Source organism: Sturnus vulgaris, chromosome 1, assembly GCF_052056855.1.
Source record: "Sturnus vulgaris isolate bStuVul1 chromosome 1, bStuVul1.hap1, whole genome shotgun sequence".
Classification (NCBI taxonomy): Eukaryota; Metazoa; Chordata; class Aves; order Passeriformes; family Sturnidae; genus Sturnus; species Sturnus vulgaris.
This window is the reverse complement of record NC_142243.1, coordinates 13,631,174-13,651,237: the sequence shown is the minus strand read 5'-3', so window position 1 is coordinate 13,651,237 and position 20,064 is coordinate 13,631,174. Positions and strand designations below refer to the sequence as shown.

General features: G+C 37.5%; 1 protein-coding gene across 11 annotated transcripts in view; it reads right to left on the bottom strand.

Annotated features, from left to right (window-relative positions):
• PARD3 (par-3 family cell polarity regulator) overlaps window positions 1–20,064 on the bottom strand; it is a 442,545-nt gene that overhangs the window by 77,526 nt on the left and 344,955 nt on the right. The gene's annotated exons all lie outside the window — the stretch shown is intronic.

The window sequence follows — 20,064 nt, the reverse complement described above, 5'->3', positions numbered from 1 at the left end:
ATGGGATGTGTTCAGCACTGGGATTCCAACACAGCCTTCACACAACACTCTGACAGCAAATTCAGGGAAAAAGATTCAGATGTGGTTGATGTTTTTGAATGCCCTGCTTTTCTCATGTTTGACTTGAGAATATTTCTCTTGACACAGAGAAGTGATGCAACCAGTTGAAAATGAGGCTACAGAAGTTTAATATGAAGCAGTCAGAAAACTTTAGTGAACAATATTTGACCAGAAAAATTTAGTATGCAAGCTGCATAACTCACATTCCCCTCCACAGCCCTAAACAGTGTTACACTAAGCAGTAAGTGAGGTGCTAAAAAAGAGTAGATATCTTGCAAGTGATGGTAATTTTTACCACAGCTGCTGAAATTGGTAGCCCCCATAGCCAACCCCAATGTCCATCTTCATCTTCTACCACCTATCTTCATTCGTGATTTAATAAAAACACCCCACTCACCACCCCCAAGAATAAAACTTGGGTACTTGCATGGTGACTACATGCAATTTTAAGGCACTGTTTTTTCACCACTGTCAGTCAAGAGCATATTGTGTCAGATTTAAATGGCAACTTCATGAGTATCTGGAGTCAGACAGAGAGTGGGATTCAACTAATAAAATGAAGACATTTATGTCTATGTCACTCAGGCAGTTAAGATACATAGGACTTTTAGGTTAACAGTTGGACTCGATGATTCCTATTTCCTTCACAAAGTGCCTGCAAGTGAATTCAAGAAGTCAGTGAGTCAGTGGACTGCATATGCAAATGAGTTCACAAAACCATACATTTCTTATTTATGCCCTTTTTTTTGGTTGCCTTTTTTTTTTTAAACCTTTTTTTTCCACCTTAAAGAAACAAAACCAGTTGGACTGTATCACAGAAAATGTCCATCTGCTCCATATCTTGTAACAGCAAATATCCAGGGAGGAGTACAAATGTATAAAGAAACCTCTCTGATACACACCTCCCATCAATGCAATGTGCGTTACTGACTGCTTTAGCTGAGCTGATATTTTCCTTGTGGCAGTGATAACAACACACAGGGTTCCAGTAGCAATAGTTTGTGCAGACTCAGAGCAGCAAAGCACGTTACAAGTGCTGAGTTTGACTATTCAATGTGTTCACTTTTATTAGAGATTTGATGATGAAATGCTCAGATTTAATATGCCTATTACTTGTATGAGCACAAAATAATTCATCCAAAGCTTGAAGCCTATTAGCTGCCAACTAGTCTACCAATTTACATGATTTTCTGATTAAAAGCACTCTGAAGATCACTGCAGTAATAATGAGGTGTTTCTTAAAGAAACCAAAGCAATATACTTATATAAAAATATTTATTATAACAGCAGTTTAAACATAGTAGTTATAGCTTTCTTTTTCAGATACACAAAAAGTAAACATTTGCCTCTCTGGCAAAGCTACTTTTGTACAAATTTTCAAAGCATTGGCTTTGAACTTAGAACTTCCCATGATATATTGAGCTTATGTTAAGGCAAGGTAATTTTCTATATTTTGAACTATTTAGCACAAAGGATCATGCTATCACCTGTAACAGTTCTCCTTTTCTTTTCTGCTCCTCTTAGTCCTAGCAAAACAATCTCTCAAAGTTCTGTGTAAATACTACTAATAAATAACAATAATATTAATAATGTAGTTAATAATAAAACCTAACAGTATGCCACAAAAAATTATTTTACCAGGACAAATATTCCCAAAAAAATCACAGAATCTCACATGACTAGCAGAAAAATAATAATGTCCTTATTAAAAAAAAAAAAACAAAAAACAAAAAAGCCCCTAACATACAAAACAAACAAACAAACAGAAAAAAAAGTCAAATCAATAAGGTTATAGAGGCCAATTGAGGCCTCTGTAAAATACCATATAATAGACAGCACAAAAATGCTCTGTGAATCCAAATGGTTTTCCCTGACTGAAACCTGAAAGTCCTGCTCTCACAAAAATGAGCTTTATCTGGTTATGCCAATGCCACGTGACCATAAAGACTTCTGATGTTGGAGAAATCCATCGTCTTTACAAGTAATCCACTTCCTGTGCTTCATTCTCTTTCTCACTAGACAAAAATATCTTTTGAACTTCCCCTGTAACTCCAGTATTTTTGTCCCATTCACTGCAAACAGGGAGAATAAACTATTTCCTTATTTTGAGAAACCTATTACATCATATCAGGGGGGCTCTCAGAGTTCAACAGCAGCAAAGATCACCTCTTGAAAAGATGTGCATCCTTTTGAAAATCATTTGTGAAAGATCTTTCCACTAATAATTATTGCCTGTGAAATTAAACATCTGTTTGCATACTCTCATGTTAAGTAAGTCCTCTGTTATTCTGGCACTGCCAACATAAAATCTTTTGTATGTTTTACTTATTGAGCCAATTATAATAATCAAGTGAGAAAAATTCCATTACAAATATTAAAATAATCTATTATTGCATTTTAAGGGCTTGACTACATAATGCCATGACTTCTTAAGCAATATTACGTTTACTGAGATATCAATATTCTTATATGCTTTTCTGAATTGTTCTTTGAACAATGTCTCCCCCAATCTATCATATACTACTATATTATCTACATAAAGCAAGAAGTCTTACAATCTTACAGATTCTCAAAATATATTATCAAACTGCTTCTTGTCTTGCTTGAGTAAATGGTATTAATGGAACATGTAAAAGTAGATGACTGTATACAATTGCTATTTTGTCCCTGAAAGGCAAATTCTTCTCTAGCAGCCAAATTAGAGCTATCATATGCAACTGAAATTGCTGAGGAAATATCTGTAAGCAACATTTAGTTTTTAAATTCAACTTCAAGTATGTAGAGATTGCACAGAAGAGTTTATTGAAAAGATACAAACAGACAATATTCAACAATTTCACTGAAGTATATAAAATTTTATAGTAAAATATTGAAAATTACCTTTCTTAAAAATGAATCCCCAGTTGTTTATCAATTTGGTAATCATATCTTTGGCTCTGTGATATTTAAATACCCATCAAAAAGAAACAGCTAGTTAGAGATAACAAGCATCCATGCATTTAAGTCACCTTACAAGAAACAATAAGCTTTGAAACAGGAAACAGGCAGTGTTTAGTTAACAATATTCGAGTCTCCAGAAGAATACAAGCCCAGAAACATTCTATAACTGGCCAGATTCTGCAAGCTAAATCTTCACTGCTTTTTGTTTTGCACATATTCTTGACCCAGGAAACACTTTATGATGAAAGGACAGAGATGAAAATGAAAGCTCCAAGCACTTGATTATTATAATCCTATAAATGAATGCCTTTATATAGTATTTGTTTAACATACAAATAGTTAGAATTTACATGTATTTAAATCCCATAACATTTAAGCACATCAGAGTATTTGAAAGTACACAAGAGCTGTCCAGACACTGTTCAGACATAATACTTTGCCTTTCAATGCACAGGAATGAGGACAGACCCTGATGTAACCAACAGGAAAGGGCAGGAAGGTGCAGAGGTTTTAAGCTTGATCTTGCATGTATATGAATCAGGCTTAACTTTTCCCCCCAAATAGTGTAATTGTTGCTAAAAGTCACTTGGGGAGTATCATCAACTCAAATGCCTAAACATGGAAATCAAAGCGTCAGTTTAGTGACCGAAAGACTTGTTTCCATTGAAATGGCAAATATGAAATGGACCTACAGCAACTGAAGATCTTTCTTGACTGGAGCTTTAGGCTGGATTTGTGACCTTTAGGACATCCAAAGTTGCTCCAAATATTACCATTTAGGCATTGCATCTGCCTTTCATGGGATATTCACAAATCTAATTTTCACTTTTGTGTTATGAAAATCAGATGTCCCAGACATTAGAGAAGCATGTTCCTAGAGTGCTTCGATTTTCCCAGTGGAGGTGTCTCTATCTATGTACTATATAGATTTCTCTCTCTTAATACCTATACTGTGTGTGAACATCCTCCTCAGTGCCTCCGTTTAATGAGAATGTCAAGATCATAAAGGCAGATGTAAAAGTGATGCTGATTCACCACAACATCAGGATTATAGAACATCATCAGAGCAAACCAGACAATGCCCTGGAGAGCTATGGATGGCCAAGCCTTCACTGAATGGACTCTCATTTGAACCATGCCCAGAGAGGAAGCTTGGTTGACTCTGGACTTTAAGAGTTCATATCAACTTGGTACCTAAATGACCTTAGGGCAGGATTAATATGTATGGGTAGGGAGCATTTGCAACTCTGCCTAAAGCTATCTCACTCAGATGCTCTGAATTGCCCTCCTGAGGATACTAGCTCTCTCCTTTGGCTATATAGAAAGCTTGGCTTTCTAATTTAGGCATGAATAAGCTCCTTTCGAAAGCTTTGGATTTTATTTTGTGGAGCCTGTATAGCTTGGACACATCCCGACAGATTTAGGCCTGATGGAACCACATTAAATCAGAATATTTCAGAGATATCCATTCATCTTCCAGGACCTAAGACTAGAATTTAGAATGAAAAGTTTTGGATCTAAACATTTCTTTAAGTTCCCTACATCTCACAAACATTTTCTCTTTAACTCTATGAAATTTTCTAATTTGACAGCTAGAGCCATAAGCCATCATGACTATCTTAATGCTATCAACATTCTTAAGTGCAGCAAGAAAGCTCAGTTAATTGAACCATCAAATAATATGACATAAGACCTAGTCTTGTTAATCATCATACATATATATATAGAGAGAGAGAGAGAAGCATATGTAAACCATTGTACATTCAGCCTGTCAAAATGTTTTAATTATTCAGTCAGAACAGTATGATTGCACGAATCATTTCAGTGTTCACCACAGAGTAAGCTGGAAAATGGTCTTGATGAAATAACTACATAGCAATTTTTAAACAAAATTGTAGGTATAAGTAAGGAAGGCATAGAGCAGGTATAAGTCAGGTCTAGGACTGCTCAGAAAACATCATTTTTTCTGCTCTCTCTGCTAAGCCCTTTCCAATTCAGATAATGTTTCCATTCTGCTGCAGGCTTCTCTCAGGAAATTAATTTCTTAGTTTGATGTCACCTGAGGACATACATATGAACCACCTACCACCTCTGTAGTTTCCTTTCTTTCCAATGCTGCGTTACATCTTAACATTTCACATAACAACTGTAAGACAGACAACATGATCTTATTGTAAACTCTCTAAAATACTGCACCACACTCTATGGAATTGTACAAATAAAAGTAAGATAGCATCACTCTTGAGGATTTTTTTGTGCTCTGAAAGTACTCTTTCACAGGGCAATGTACTGGGCAAAACTGAAGATTTTGGCCAACAGGAAACAAGGCTGGAAGAAGGCTGATTTCCTCTCCTTTTCATTCTTTTACAGCATATTCTTGATTTCATTCCCTTCATAATATTTCCACCATGTTGCAGGAGGAAAGGGGATGGATGTTTTCTAGAGGGGATAATTGCAGGAAATATTCTGCATAACAGGGTGAGATACTAAATTAGAGAGGACTCTTTCTTATCTGGTGTGTTTGCAGAGGAATGCATTAAACAGAAGTCCTTTAAGGTACATTAAGCTTGACAGTTGTCTTTCCTCCGCTGTGAGTTTGGCACACGTGACTGCTGTGAGACAAGGATCCAGGCTGCCACTCACTCTCACTTCAATGCCAGCTCAATCCCAACATTCTCCAGTGTCTAGTGAATTTGCAGTGAGATATTCTGAAGTTTTCCTTTTCCCTCACTTTTTCAAATTAACTTAATATAGTGTAAAGCGAGAGTTTATGATCCCAGAGAGAAATATACCATACAGACTAAAACAGCATAAAAAGTATCAGGATAGGCTTTCCAGCATCCCCCAGTGTCTCAACTCTGAGCCAAAGGGACTATTTCCTAATCAAAGCCCTCATATTTTTCATTCTTTGCTCCTCTTTTGATAACAGAAGGCCCAGACAAACAGAAGCAGATAGAAACTCTATTCTGCTGTTCATGCAAGCCTGTACACAAAATGCCTCCCATAGGCTGCTTTCCACCAGCCCTGCTAATTCATTTAATCCATTCAGTCCTGAAGAAGGATCAACTTAGGCAATTAGACAAGGGATGTGGGCTCTGAGGGATAATTGGATGACTTGCGTGCAATAGACTTCTTGCACGGTTTCTTCACTCTTTTCTTTTGGTCTCTTTGCTCATCCCTTTGTTTCTCATCATTAATTTTTTTAATCAAGTTTGCAACACCCTTGCAGTTACAGCAAGAAAGTAATGTGACTGAGCAGCAAGAACCTGAACACCTACATTGCAGCTCCTGCTGTTTTATGCCTCTTTAAATTGTTCTGATGTGGTATCAAATGGGATGCAGCAGTCAAGGCTTCATTTTTGTATGTGCAGCACTGCTGAAGTTGCAGGGTGAGAATAAATGAGCTCAGATATCTTTGCCTAATCTCAGGTGAATCCTGGAAGAGAGCTCATATGGGGGGAAGAAGTATTACAGCAGAGTTTAATTGGTTATATTCTGGTGAATTGTGTTTGAATTATATCATAGCCAAGGACCTTACTGACATACATTAAGGACTGCTGAAATGTAATTATTATTTTTCTTTGTCCCCTATTACCATCTCCATCCCACCTTCTTGTCATCTCAAAGTCCAAAGTCTTGGAGCTCTTTCCACCTTGGGCACACAACCTCATTCTCATCCTTAGTCCTCAGCCTGATGCTTCTAACTTTCATTCCCTCCTATTTGGACATGTTCCTCTCACATCAACTACTTCCCTCATGTCATCCTTCTTAATATTGTATTTATTTACTGTATAGAATTGCCTTCCTCTCCTCACATGAGTTTAAACTTCTCTTAATTATTTTATTTCCTATACACTAGCACAATTTGTCGGACTGGATACACAGCAATTTAAAATCACATACAAGTTTCAATATTTCCCTCTAACATTACAATATAATTCTTTTTTATAATAAATTCCAATGAAATATTGATGATCATTATTATATCAACGATAAAAACCAATAACAATAAAAAATAAAAATCTGATCTTAACACTGCCTAGCTTGAATGTGAGATTGTGTACCCAGCTGCTGAATATGCAGAAGTCCTTTCCAGCACTCATCTGTAAGGAATAAAGTATTGCAGCCACAGCTACCAAGATTTGGATCAATCTGTAGGAATGACAGTTTTCCTTCTGGATTTTTCCTTCTGGATGTCCACATTCGACCTCACATGACAAACAGACACTATGTCCTGTAGACCTCCTCTAAAAACATGCTCAGGTAACACTGACAGGCATAATATGAAATCAGAACAGACTGTGCAGAACATTATAAAATACTGTAGGTTTCTTACAAATGAAAAACACCCATCAAAAACAAGGTCAAGAGCAGAACAAAATTTACTTCTCCTCCTACTAGGGGAGAGAGATATATGTATTCAAGAGATAGCTACCTTCAGATCAAGTATGGAGGATTTTAAGACAGGATAATTACCTGACTGAGAAAGAAATGGAAAATCACTTTTCAGAGCTCTTGAACGACTGGAGGTAGCTATGCTCTCAGTATTGCCTCATTGAAGAGAAGGTTTGAATAGCTCAGGCAGAATGATGAAGGATGTGGCTGTTGAGTTGCTTGAAATGGCACTCCTGTGTTCTACCCAGAGAATATAAATTGACTGAAGACGGAGCAATGAAATAAGAGGGTGAAATTTGAAAGATATGATTAAACTAAGCACACAAAATGAGTGATGTTGCATTTGTCTACAAACAAAGAAGGAAAGGAAGATGGTAATGCTTTGTGTCTTTTCTGGTGAGATGTGGTGATAGCTGAGCTTGCTTTGTTCAGTTCTCAGCAGCAGTTAACTTGCTGTTATGTGACTGAGGAACATACATCATAATAATTTTTCCTCCTTTCTCAGTATCTCAAGGGACACTCTCAGATAGGTACCGTGAATCTCAGATGGTTTGTATCTTTCTGCTGTAGACCTTAGTACATTCAAGAGAACATGGAGGCAATAAAGCAAAAAGCTTAGATTAAATACCAGGCAATTGTCTTCTCAAAGAGTTATAAGAGAAAGAGCCCACATAACGCTATTTCAATGTGCACCAAGCAAGTGATAGAATACACCACAGTAAGAACCACCACAGGAGATCAGATCAAGTGACTAACAAGGTCTTCTCTGTAACTCTGTAGAAAATAGTTTCTGGAAGAATATCAAAAGGCAGTTCTCACAAGCATACAGGTGTTAACCTTGGTGCCCTGGCCATGATCCAGCCCAGGTAATTAATTTTACACTTAAAAATCTCCTTCCATGCTCTCCTGGCTTGTCTCCAATCTCTGGCCCTGATTTATGCGCAATTAAAGAGCAGCAGTGTGTCACTGCACAGGTGAGTGGTGAGGGGATCAGCTGAGGGGTGAAGGTGTAGTTATATTAACTACAAGTCCCATCAGAGGTTATAGAGTTCTTCAGGGACCTTGCAAATATACTCTCTAGATGAAAGATAACCCTGCACAGACCATCCTATTCCTCACCTGTGCTTACAAGGAGGGCAGTTGATTTTTCTATTTTTTTTTTCCCTGCAGAGGATAGCTGGCTCCCCTTTGTCCCAGCAAGCTCAGCAGGAGCTTCTTCTCCATCCTGCAGTGCTCCTGATCTCCACAGGAGAGTTGCTTTATTTCCCCCTCTTACCTCTGGTGTGCCCCTTCAGCTCCACAGGAGATCCTGTGTCTCCTGAGCATCCATCCCTGCAATGCACTCACCACCTGCAAATTCTAGCCCAGAATGAACATAGCAAGCTGGACTTGGAGAAATGCTCGGAAGCCTTTGTTTCAGAATTCACCACCAACACAGTATCATCTCTCTGCGAGTTATGATCTGGTTTTGTCCAGGAAATTGTGCAGATGAGCTGCAGAGCCTCAGTGTTAAAAGAGAAAAACAGAAAATCCTTTAGCAAAAGAAAGGCTGTCAGAGCCACACGTCCTACACAGCAGCAATCCTGCCCTAGCAGAACTAAGAGTGTGTAAGGAGCAATCCAACAACACATACAGCTCTGAGTCATTTTTAAGGATACTTTCAGATGCATCATATTTGGTGGAGCTGAATTCTGTAAGCATAATACAAAACCTGTGAATAAAAGGAGAAAAGGCAACTTCCTGTTCAGCTTCCTTTATTTAAAGAAGCATCAGGAGTTATAGCTTGTTCTCAGACTTATTATTCAAGTTTTGAGAGTGTAGAAGGGGAAAAAGACAATAAATGCTTTCAAAATAATTTTAAACAGGACATGTAGTTAAGTGTATTCTGAAATACAAAAATACAACAGGTAAAAAAGCTACTATTGACAATCATTCAAGAAGTTCAGTGGTAATTATTTAGTAAGGTAATCATTATTTTAAAATTTCTTTTGATGCCTGAAAATTTTGATTCTCTTGTTTCATATTCCAAATATTATATGAAGTGATTCATTAATTTTGGTTGGGATTTTTAGTTTATTTTTTATACACACACCAGACTCCTCTCTGAGTTGCACAGCATTAGAATGGGAGAAAATGGACACATGAAATTCTGATATAAAAAGCTTTTTCTTTTTGCCTTTGTTTTTCTAGCTAGCATGAAGCTGATCAAATACGGGAACAGACACCCAGGGAGCTGAATGAAATCTCCATCCTCAGAGATATTCAGGTCACAACTGCAGCCCCGAGCAACCTGACCTGACCAAGCCCACTCTGAGCAGGGGGTTGGACTAGATGACTTCTGGAGGTCACTTCCTCTGGAGCAGAAAAATTTTTAGAGATTTTCTAAATACAAAAATGTATAGACAGACATAAGCACATGAACATAAAAATTCAGTCACTGCTAAACACATTCTTGTATCAGCATTTCATTCTGCATGAGCATGTTATCTACTGAATGTGGACACACACATATGACAGGCTACATAAAAGATGGAGGCATCTGAGCCATGAGAGGGAATAATAAAAAACATAAGTGTGAGCTCCAATAAAGTAGGATTATTTCTGATACTGAATGGCATGTTGGCTTTACCTATTTTCCCGTTAAATTCTGACATCTTGAGCTGCAGCAATTTTAACTACAGAAGAACAGTGCAACTAATGAAAGCTAATGAAATTCAGTCTGCATGAACTGTTCAGTGTGGCTTCACAGGACAAATAACTTAGCTCTGACCATCTAAGCAAGACATAGAGGATGTTTCTGAAATTCTAATTAGACTGAATTGAGGAACATTGCCTCATGGAAGAAAATAAAAAGATGGCCCTTCTCTAATTCACTGTGCCTTCACAGAATGGACATCAGGTGCGCCTGCCCAATGTGACACATTTCACATGAGCAAAGGGATGAGCAAAGGGAAATGAAGACGTGATGGTTTTCCAAGCACTCACAGAAAAGGATCAGGGACAGCCCACGGCTCCTGGACTGCTCCAACCCTCCGTGCTCAGTAACCAGCAACTCCTCGTTTGAACAACGTACCCAAATGGAAAGATTTCCAGATACTACTCTACAGGGAGATCTTCTGAGAAGAAACAGGTTATGAAGCACAACTTAAAATAGAACATTTGGGAACTAGAAATTACCAGAGTATGATAATGTAGACAAAACTTAGATGAAGAGCCCTACTAAAGTAAAAGGAGCAATTTATTTTAATTGTACATCCTTTCACAGAATGCCTTTGCATAAATTCCCATAATTGCTCTTCTCCATGATCCCCCAAAGATTTAGACAAAAAAAACATTACTTAGAGCACTGTTTTAATACCAGGTTAGTTCTAGATGAACTATAAACGCCTAATGTAGTAACTGCACAATCTTAATAACTCTACCAACTTTTTAAAATTCCCTCTATCATGTCTCTAATATTTTTGCCTCACTTGCCATGTATAAAACCATACCTGCCCTCCATTTTCAATGTCTGTTTGAGAACTTGTACTTTATCAGATACAGAGATTGAAAAAAACACTAATAAAAGCAAATGCATGGAAAATTGTTTCCACAGAAAAGAAGCCTCTGTCTTAAGTACAGTTTTAAAAAAAGTTGGATCAATTAGCAATCTGTGAATGTTAGAAACATCTTAACAATGTCTCAAAGATGAAAGAGCATATCACAGAATGAGGAAAGGGGAAAAAATTAAATTATGTCTGCAGTCCTAATGAATCAAAGCCCAGAAGGTGGTCTCCGAATCAGCGGGTTTTGATGAAATATTAAGAAAAATTATTATTGATGAAAAATGAATAAGCTCTTTTTGATTTTAGCAACCTTTAAATCACACTTTGCTAATTAAAATAGCTTCAGCACATCCCTCCATTCCTTGATGGGCATTTAGCAATCCTAAAAACGGGTGTGTTAATTTGACATTTCAGCCAATATGCATAGAGTTTATCTTAAGCTGGCAGACACAGCACAGTTTAAGATGATGTACAAAATAATACACAGCAAAATCTTTTTCTCCTTTTTTCTTTCTTTTTTTTTTTTTTCACACTCTATCCACTAACACAATTACAAAGTAACAACAGGCAACTTTAGCTTGTTTTCTTTGCAGCATAGTAACATATACTGCCACTGTTAATGAGCCATGAACTATGTCTTGGGAAATAAAGACCAATGCTAATATTTTCTGTCTTCTTTGTTTGCCAGGTCAGAGCTCTTCCCATCCCAAAGATAAGTGGAAATGAAAAGTCTGAGGGACATTAGCTCTCACATCCCTTGAAGTCTAATTCTAATAGGTTTTTTAAATGTTGGGAGTAGAAATTATGTGTTCTCTTTGCATCTCAGTTTGTACTGTGTACTCTTTTAAATGGAAACCTAGGAATGAGGGAAGGCTGTAATCAACAACGAATTGTTGCACACAGAAGACATTTCATTACAGAAAGTAATGCAGCTCAGGCATGCCATGCATTATTGTTACAAAACTATACACACAAATTAAAAAGATGCAAAATCTGCTCCTCTGATTTTTCTTTTATAAATTAAGTCATATATATCACTGTCTAAACTCTGTGTAGATGAAATTACCTATCCATTACAAATATGTCATCTATTTACCATAATAACATTTGATATATCCATCATATAAGAAAGTGCTATGAGCACATCAAATTGAAAAGCTATTTAAATGCCACTAGTATTTTAAAGAATGAAAAAAATTTCATGGCAAGTAAGTCTGATTTTAGAAATAAGTCTGATGTTCTTCAGAAATACCTAATCATATAAAATAGGTCATGCAAGAAATCTTTCAATGTTTCACATCACAGTGTTTGAGCCTTAAGGAACAAGATTTCAAACACCTTATAAACCAATTCTTTAACAATATATCATGAAATACAGGACTGTGGGAATATACACTGTTTTCTGAGTGATGAGTGGAAAAGCACTGTTTTTCAGCTTTCCAACCAAGAACAAACTGAAATGAGATCTTTCAGCAATTTCTCAGTCTCCAGGGCTGCCAGTGTGGTACGTTTCATACGCATTCATTCAATGAGTTTACAATATGTTAAAAGGAATTAACTACTTCCCCCTGTAACCTATATGAAGTGATGCTATTTTCCTTCCTGAAGTTCACTGCAGAGGATTCCTCCCCACAATTAGACTCCACCACTTCCTTCAGTGACAAAGTACTTCGACCATAAGCAGGATGATTTGTAGGTCACATAAACAAACAAGACTGGCCATAAGGATAAACAGTGTAGTTAAATATAGTTTGTCTCATCTATGAAGGAGATATCATTCATAAAAATAGAAAATAAGGAAAATCCCTTAAAACCCTCCAATATTAGAACATTTTACTGTTCATTAGAAAGTAAAAAGCCAAGACTTCATGAAAACACAGGATTCTCTCCAAGCTCTTCCTGTGCACCCCTCTCCCATAACCAGACAAAGCTAAAAGGAAAAACCCCTAGTTCTTCAAATGCTTGGAAAGGAGAAGCCTGAATCCTTCAGCAAAGAGGAACAGATGGGTTGACTGGAGGGACATAAAAGACAAAAAGATCATAAATTTGTATTCTATTTAGAAAAGGCCACATTCAACAGCAACAACAAATTAAACTGATTAAATTATGGTGTTCAAGTGAGGCACAACATCAGTTTGCAATCCAAATTTTGGTTACTAGAACTTGCAAAGAACAGATTTTAGCAGTTTACACCGGTAGGATCAAAGCACTTGATTTAATGAATGGAAAAGCCTTTCCCTTTTCAGCTTTCTGCACTCAAATATTCCCCGTAATTTTCTCAGGATGAAGAATTTCAAGTTGCATTGATGCCATTAGTGGGACAAAAAGATGTGCACGTTACACACACAGCTGGGTTTTTGGACTGCAATCTCAAGCCATAAAATAACCATTTGATGCCCGAGACACAGCCTTTTCTAGCTTTTTCATACTAGGACATATATAGTTTTATTTTTCCTTCTTTTTTTTTTTAATTAAATATTAACTTCTACCATCTGAAAAAAAAAAATAAAGGTTTTTCTCTTTTTTAATCCAAGCAAAAAACCACTCAACTGATCTAGATCTGCGTGCAAATTGTACTAATATACCAACAAAAACCACATAATTCAGTCACAATGCATTTAAATTACTAATATATTGCAATGAAGTGACAATTTTTGACCCTCCTTTTATAAACAGCCTCTCATCTGCACTTAAAGGAATTGAAATCACCCAGCTATGCAGATCTCCCAACCTCCAGGAGCCCATCGCAGTCTCCCAGAACAGGGGCACCAAGGGCACCTTTGGGTGGGTCCCTCTTCACCTCCTGTTCCTGTAACCCAGAGCAGGAAGTTCATCTCTTATCTCTCTCTGCATTTGCCCACTGCAACCATTTGTAACTCCAGCTGCTTTTGTGAAAACAAACAAATAGCTGCCACACTTCTATTGCAGGGCAAGCCGGCCAGAGGAGAGGGGAAGGGAAGGGAAACCAGCAGGGTTTCAGGGAGGCTGTGGCTGTGGTAAATGGAGAAGGACGTGGTTCTCACAACAGTATCAGTGCTTGGTATCTATTCAGAGAGAGCAGGACTTTCAAGTAATTAAAATGGGAGACCTGAATAGAGTTCACTGTAAGTCTGCCATTTATTCCACCGAAGTGGTAACCCAAACAGGGGAGTGCAATTGCATACTTTCACAATAGGGAGCCAACATAAATCCTCATGAATTTATATTAAAACTTGTCTTATATTCTATCAAGATGGAAGAACAAAAGAAAACAACTAACCTAAGATAATAAAATGCCAATGCTAATAGTGTCTATTGGGTTCTAAATATACGGGTCTGTGAGAGACCAAGCTAATTTTTAGGCAGTCCTGGGGGCAAGGATTACTGGCTTATAGGATGAAGGATAGAGAAACAAAAAAACCCAATGTGTTAGCGCTAAAGTGAAATTAAACCCCATGAAGAGTCTCACAGAGGCTCTAACTAATCCTTCTCTGGGTTATAACAGACAGAGAAGGAAAAATACCACAATGACTTCCAAGTATTATTTTCAGTTTTACACATTAGAGAACTGCAAATAGTTCATTAACCCACTGGTTGCCTTGGAGAGTCTGATTATTCCATAGGGGCATATGTGCCATTTCCTAGGCCAGGAAAGTCTTTCCAAAAGTCAGATTCTCACAGGAATGAAAAGTAATTCATTTTGTAATGCCACAAAAAAGTGACACTGACTGGTAGGTGAGGATTTGAAACCTATGACTGTTAATTTTGGAAACATTACTGATTACTTATGGAGTTTGCTCTGAAATGTTTGCAACCTGAGTATTCTCAACAATATTTACCTGCATGAGTGGTACCTTACCCTGTAGCAGAGTGTCTGCAGAGCTCTGATGGCAGAGACTGATAAACAGGGAAGAACAAGGGATCCAAGAAATAGGAAAACACTTCCAGATCAGTGAAGAGAAGTAAACAGAGGTAGGAGGGAAGAGCTTACTCATAATCTTATTCAATATAGGTTGTTAGCCTTCTGCACAGCTCTGCAGGTTTTAAATGTCACTGGATAGATGGTTTGCAGTGCCATGGCCTTTCCCCTCATGAAAGTGCTCTTCAAGTCAACTTCCAGAGCCATCGGAAAATCTCTTCATCTAAGAAACATCCTAGCATTTACAGGATGCATCACCCGAGTAATAACTCCTATCTCTATCTCTGGTGGGCCTGGCAGTAAGCTCAGATTCCTACGCATAAATGATCCCACAGACTTAAGAACACTCCTGTGACTGACACTACTAATAAAGAAGTTTAATATAGCTGCACAAGAGCCTGCTTTTTTAACAAATATTTATCCAAGCACAGTAATATAGTATTTCATAGCTTTCATGACCCACTCTGCTATTGCTAAGAGTTATTTTATACACACTAGAAAGACAGGGTCTGCTTATTTCACTTTTTACATATTCTTTTATTATATTAGAGTGTTTCTATGCAGTTTCCAGGTTTCATTACTCTCATGCCAATTTAAGCACAAAGATATTACTGAGAGAATCAAAGTTAACAACTTAATAAAATGTTCTCCCTTTCTTTTTGGAAAAGCAGCAAGCAAAGTATGTGACCCGATTTGAAAAAAACCGATCTTGCCTCTTTGCACTGAGCAGATGACAGTTTAAGGAAGTGGGGTTATTTTCAGTTCCCAGATATTCCTTTGACATAACTTGATTCCACTCCTGATAGAAAATAAACCAGTTCATAAAGGTCTCCCTTCTAAAATGAAGGATTTTTCTTTTAATGGCAAAATGCATGCAAAAAGCATGTGATTATGGTATTTATGTTTCCATTAAAATGTCCTCAGCAAGCTGGAGGAGTCTAACCTACTATTTTCAAGCTATTTAGATTTACAGCAGCACAGTGCCTATTTTATTTCAATTTTATTTCAGGACAATGCACTCTTGGTGGGAAATGATTACAGAGTGACAGCCATTAGGAGTTGTCTTTCTACATGGTGCTCAGCTATGGATGTCAGGTGATTGCCATAAAGCCCCACTGTATGGCATCCTTGTCATCTACATGAAAAGCAGTATTGATCAGTCGTTCAGCTTCTCTTCTCTGTAATGCAAAACATACTAGAGACATTTTTCAGCTAGGCTGAAAGCCTTATTCTCAAGAACTGTGTTCTTGAGACACCTCTTTCCTCAATGGTAAAATAAACATAGATTATATATTCCACCTCTGCTTCACTCCATCAATTCCTAACATAGAAGTGAAAAACTTCTTAGCAGCATGTCTCCATTTGCTATCAGTGTATTGGATGGAGCTGATGTCACAAGGGCAGCTCATGTATATGGAGCTAGGCTGATCATCAATTTCTTCCAACATATTTATTTATTTGTTTGTTTATTTATTGCTAGAGCTTCCTTTCTTCTGAGCAACAAACTCCTCTGCTAACAAAGACAATCTGCTTTGATTCTCTATGGTAAAGAATAGAAAACAACTTTTTTTAGTGCTCCATCTATAACTGATATAACCACTGAAAAGCCAAACCAACCAACCAAGCAACACTGTCCCCTCTAAGCCCCACCAATATCCATTAATGATTGAACTCTGACGCAATACAAATCTGCATTAAAGTAATTCTAAACCAGTTTCAAGTCCTGTAAGGATATATTTGAGAAGGATTTATGATTTACAAGCTAGGGTTTTTATAATAGCCATTCTTGGTAAAATTGGGTAAAACATTGTCACTTACACACATCTAGCCGTGCATGTCTCCAATGAGTGAGTTAGTATCTTTTTCTCCTGTGCTGTATATTGATATTATATGATCTACTTTCTATTTAGAGAAATGGACAAAGTTTAAGGAATAACCACGTGCTTCCTTCTGTTTTGTACTATATGTCTACAGTGATGAGCAGTTTACATGCTTGTCCTCCACTTTGCTTTTCACTACTTGCCCTGATACAGTTAAGCTTAGAACAGTTAGTGGCATGTGTTGATGAAAGTAATAGAGAAGTTGAGGGAATATTAAAGGAAAACAAACCCTGACAAGGCCTCACACACAGCCACAATAATTCTCTTGCAAGTTACAAAAAAATTGTCATAAGTGTTCAGCAATGGTATGCAAACTATTATAAGACATTTTGTTATAGGCTCTTTTGTAACAGACTTTTAAATAACCTTTTGGACATAATTAAATGTCAAATTTTGTTTGGCACTAAGCACCAAACTTCAATAGAAATAACATTTCCCATATAAACAATGCTGCTTTTAATATGAACGTGCTAAAGATTTGAGACAGCCTGGCCATTACCAGCTCCTGGCAGTTCAGCACAAGGGTAACACACTGTGAGTGATTTCCCTTTCCATCCACAAAGGCTGGAAACAACTGTTTTCACTTGGGTAACATCTGAAACATCCAGAAAAAAGGAAAGGATGGGAGAGCAAAGAAGTAAAATACACTGAAAATAACACTCACCACAGGTGAACACTTATGTACATAATATTTTAAGGATGCAGAACTGCAACCAACAAATTTCTCATCAAATTTCTTGTAGCATTATCAGAATTAATCAGACTGCAGAGAAGAGAGCTCCATGAAGAAGAGCCTTGAGCAGAGGCACTTGGATGCTTGGTGTCAAAAGGGGCATGATAGGAAATGCCAAGTGAGAGGAAGTTCTCACTGCTGGAAAGGGATAGCAAGAAAGAGGTTGCAATGCACGTGAGGTAAGGAGATAGGTATTCTCCAGACAAGGACACAAACCAGTTAACAAACACCTCAGGTCCACATGGTCATAACTAGATTCTTAGAACAATGCTCAGATGATGTTTTCTTAGTATATCTAAGGTAAAGCCTGTAAAAGACAGGGCAGCTTTTGGGAAGGTAACCTCAGCCACAGTCCAGGCTCTCACGCTGAATTATTACAAAGGTCAAGCTCCCAGACATCCTTCACACATCTCAAGGACGACTGAAAGCTGCTCCCTCACAGCTGTTACACCTCCTCCATACCCAACCAGATGATCTTTAAGATCCTTTCCAATCCAAACTATTTATTACAGGATTTTGTGACACACTCTCTCAGGAATAGGCCCAAAGTGCAGACCCAGCTTCTGGGTCTGTCCTTTTGAGCCTGAGATTGTGCACGTCACTTCAACATTCCCCAGAAGGTCTCCTGGAACCAGCTGGGATTTACCATCTCCACAGTTTGGTTGTTGATGAAGATGTAAGGAGACAGAGGAAAGAAAACCCTATGCACCAGACCTTCATACCTCAGACCCCCGAACAGGTATTTCAGAGTACACTTATAGCAAATAATATTTTCACATCTGAATTAAATATTTCTTTCTGGGTGTTTCTTGTCAAATGTGCCCCCCTTTATCACGGGACTAGGATTGTTTTTTCATGCCCCATTTCTAGTACCCTGCTTGCATTCTATCCCTTTGCTCAGGCCCATTGTGTGTGCTGGGTCTTTCCTTTTGTCACAGCGTGATCCAGCTGTGAGAGACAGGACCCTCCGTGCTCCAGGAGCAGCCTGAATGTACAAAACTACTGCACTGCTCGTCAGTCCTACCCACCTGATTAACATCAGATTCCCCTGGTACTCCATTATCTTCCACTTTACTCACTCTCTCCTGGCTCTTTTATCAGCCACCACACAGAGTTAACTGGGTCACGCAGGTCTCCTATTTTGCCGTGCCAGGTTTGTATCAAAGAGCTTTTTTTTGTTGATGTGACATTGATGCTATTCAACTCCAGCATGAAACACTGCCTTTGGTCTCACAAAAACAGCCATGAGAGTCACAACGTGGCAGACATATCCAACCAAGCTATCTTGATTTCCAAAGGCACAAAAGTACTGAAATGTCAGGCACCTGGGTACACCAGTGCCAGCCAGTATAGGGCTAAGGAATACAAAATTTCAACAACACAGATGAAGCTCACATCTTTTAACATTATATTGCTTCCTTCACTGAAATAATGTACATACATCTACAATATATAAATAATTTTCATCTACTATGAAAAGTAGACCTTTTACACAACGCAAGAGAACAGTGTGATTGAGAAAATAAAAAGGCAGCTGTGCAAAAGATTTTTAGTAAAAATTCCATGATGCATGTGAGATTTTCTTATTTGTCATATTAGAGGATGTATATTTATCAATATTACATAAAGAAACTTTGCAAAATAGATCAAGAGGAGGATCAAATACAATACTCGCAGTCCTCAAAGAGTTTTAGATATTTAGCTGAAATATAAATGACTCCATTACCACCTAGAACAGAATATGCAAGGTCAATACCACTGCTCATGAAGAAGCTATACAGATCTCAAACACTGCACACAAAGACACTGCTTTGCTGATTTAACTGAAAATTCAATATTTTTCTGCTGGAAAGAGTGAGGTAGAAAACCAAATGAATGGCTTCACTATGAACTAAATAAATAACTTCCAAATGAGTGAACAATATGTCTTGCACTAGGATTTTAGGATTAATTTTTGTAACGCTGAGAAAATGTGGAACTACAAGTTTACAATAGTAAGCCAAGAAAACAGGTGTATTTCCACTATTAAAGAACAAAAAACCCCGTGATTTTTGCCTTTCACTATTTTTACTTTATGTTAGTTTACATGCCTGTTTTAGCATCAGGTTTTCAAATGAACTCAGAACTTCATCAACAGAAACCAGAATTTTGCTCAGTTTCATCAAAAAAACAAGCAAGACAGTTCAGACAACGTAACTGTAGGAAGATATAAATCTTAAGCTACAACCCTAGAAGTAATTCATGAGTGAAGCTTAGAATTTGCTCACTTGGTCTATACTTAATCAGAAAGCTAAAACCTGTTAGACAGAACTTCAGGACTACACTACTAGAATACATGTAAGCTTTAACCCATTTTTACTGTAATAAGAGTAACCTTTTAGAAATTTTGAAACGGCTGTAAGTAGATTGGAAATGTTACATATCTGCAAGAGCTTTGACAAATAAACCTGATTACGTTAAAAAAAGTTTGAATCTAATTCTAATGATATCCAACAGTGATTCCAAAATTCCAAACCATGTGAAGAAAGAGAATAAATGTAGTTGCTCTGCAGAAAACAACTTTCCTATCCCCTTCTGTAACAGGTTTGTTTGAGTGAGTTCAATACTGCTCAA